The sequence below is a fragment of the Antedon bifida genome, chromosome 3 (genome assembly GCF_963402885.1).
Source record: "Antedon bifida chromosome 3, ecAntBifi1.1, whole genome shotgun sequence".
Lineage (NCBI taxonomy): Eukaryota > Metazoa > Echinodermata > Crinoidea > Comatulida > Antedonidae > Antedon > Antedon bifida.
In genome coordinates, this window is record NC_136228.1 from 20,283,120 (window position 1) to 20,286,059 (window position 2,940).

General features: G+C 35.1%; 1 long non-coding RNA gene across 1 annotated transcript; it reads left to right on the forward strand.

Moving 5' to 3' along the window:
• Positions 1-804: 804 nt before the first annotated feature.
• Positions 805-2,135, forward strand: LOC144838509 (uncharacterized). The gene is made up of 3 exons (XR_013611649.1): positions 805-1,118; positions 1,529-1,651; positions 2,056-2,135. It is a non-coding gene; the product is annotated as an uncharacterized LOC144838509 (long non-coding RNA).
• Positions 2,136-2,940: the final 805 nt, after the last annotated feature.

Sequence of the window (2,940 nt, forward strand, 5' to 3'; positions counted from 1 at the left end):
CACTTGACCTACTTAATATTTTGAAAATATTTTGGTATAGATCGATGACCCTTGACCTACTCTGCTATTTTCCACACCCTAGTTCCGCGAACCTTTTTGCATCTACGCCCTCTACGGCGAATTAGTAACTGGCTTTACGAATGTTATAACACTTGACCTACTTAATTTTTTCAAAATGTTTTGGTATGGATCGATCACCCTTGACCTACTTTACCATTTGCCACCCCAGTTCCACGAACTTGTTTGCATCTACGCCCTCTACGGCGAATTAGTAACTGGCTTTACGAATGTTATAACACTTGACCTACTTAATTTTTTCAAAATATTTTGGTATGGATCGATCACCCTTGACCTACTCTACCATTTGCCACCCCAGTTCCGCGAACTTTTTTGTGTCTACGCCCTCTACGGCGAATAAGTAACTGGCTTTACAAACGTTATAACATTTGACCTACCTAATTTTTTCAAAATATTTTGGTATGAATCGATCACCCTTGACCTACTCTACCATTTGCCACCCCAGTTCCGCGAACTTTTTTGCGTCTACGCCCTCTACGGCGAATAAGTAACTGGCTTTTACGAACGTTATAACACTTGCCCTACTTAATTTTTACAAAATATTTTGGTATGAATCGATCACCCTTGACCTACTCTATCGTTTTCCACCCCAGTTCCGCGAACTTGTTTGCGTCCACGCCCTCTACGGCGAATAAGTAACTGGCTTTACGAACTTTATGTAAGGTACGGGTTTTACCCGTCTCCTCGTAGTACATTGTATATATCAGCGTGCAGTTCTGTGGTACTTCGCAGTAATAAGTAGTTCTTATTTATGATTATCAATTCTATTATGAAATCTATGTTTACTTCATTGATGATAGAGTTTTATGTTTACATGATGAATAATGTATTTGTACTGTAGTTATTATCTAAGTTATGACGATATGATAGAACAAGGTATAATATGGTGCGGATGATTACACCGCAGGTAATTTGTAATTAGGACTAGCGCATTACTACTGCGCGTACAGTCAGAACGAATCAAGAAGTCAAAAGGTCAAACACCTCGTGTTTCTCCATGTTAAAGTTTTACCTGTATTGCCTATAAAATAAGAGGCAAGGTATGTTCTGTTTTATTATTAACATCTTATTAACGATTCCATGAACTGTATAAAGAACTATGCTAGTTAGTGAATTTTATATTGTATTGTTTTATGATGATTAGTTAGCGTAAGCCTAGAGGCAAACGTGGTGTTTCGGGCTGTGCTAGCCATGCCTGCATGTGTCGTCGAGTAGACCATGCATTCGATAAGCTCATCGAACTGAGTCTGATGATTATACTTGATTAATATAGTACTGTATTGATAACATGATGTATTGTCCACTAAGGATCTGAAACGTTATTATTATGGTTATTGTGTAATGTAACAAGTAAAGCATTTAATATATTGTAACTATATGTAATTATAGGCCAACGGTCGCGCTAGTTACAGTATTGTGTGTTAAAGGATTTAACTATATGTAATTATAGGCCAACGGTCACGCTAGTTACAGTATTGTGTGTTAAAGGATACCGTGTTGTGTTTGCAATAGGCAGAATAAAGGAACGTGTGAAGAAGGCGTATGTTACGCCATTTTACAAAGTGTATTTAAGGTGAGACTTGTGGTCATTTGTTTTACCTTATTTGATAGTTGTGCGTTGCCAACTAAACTTTGTATTGCATTTATTATGCTTTTGATGATTATAGTAATATTGTGATTTATGATGTTTATAGTTATTGGTATGTTTTGATGATGATTATGATTATAACAATGAATGAGTTAAGTTAAATACTGGCTTTTGGATTTAGCCATTTGTATACATCTTGTGATTTAAGTAAGGCAAGGCAGCAAGCCTCTTATCCTAAAATGATGTTTATATAGTATGTTCATATGCACAGGCATTGATGTTGTGTTGCTTTGTAATACAAGCCAATGGTTTCTTATAAAGTTAATTATGACATGATGTAGTCAAGGACTAACGATGATAAGTTTGTATTTTTATATTATATTTTCTAGCTTGGCATACCGGCATTTCTTGTCTTGTCAAGTTGGGGGTGTTTAGTTTTTATAAGTTTTGTGGTTTTATTGCGATACTAGTTCCTATTCGATCTGAATAAATTTGTCATTGATGATTACATCGTCTCTTTGGCTATTATTCTTCCTGTACTTTACATTTATAACACTTGAGCTACTTAATTTTTTCAAAATGTTTTGGTATGGATCGAGCACCCTTGACCTACTTTACCATTTGCCACCCCAGTTCCGCAAACTTTTATGCATTTACGTCCTCTACGGCGAATAAGTAACTGGCTTTACGAACGTTATAACACTTGACCTACTTAATTTTTTCAAAATATTTTGGTATGGATCGATCACCCTTGACCTACTCTACCATTTGTCATCCCAGTTCCGCAAATTTTTTTGCGTCTACGCCCTCAACGGCGAATAAGTAACTGGCTTTTACGAACGTTATAACACTTGACCTACTTATTTTTTTCAAAATATTTTGGTATGAATCGATCACCCTTGACCTATCGTAACTATTATCACTCAATGAATAGTATGCGCTTTTTAATTGTTAATATTAACGGTAACAGTATTAATGAATATGTTAATTTTGCTGTTATAAGGTAGTGTAAACTGTTTTTAAGTAACAGTTGCTGTAATGACATTTGAAAAAAAAACATTAGTTCAGCTTTGTTTTTTTTTTGTGCGCTTATAGATGGGTACTGTAAGATGATGTCATTGTATGTGGGTGATTTTTAATTCAGAGATTTGTTCAAACATTCTAGGTCTACAGTGGTGAAATATTTATTAATTTATAGATTTTATAATGAAAGACATTTATGCCGTAAACCATATGCGTAAGAACACCATTTAAACAACTTAATGTGATGCAAC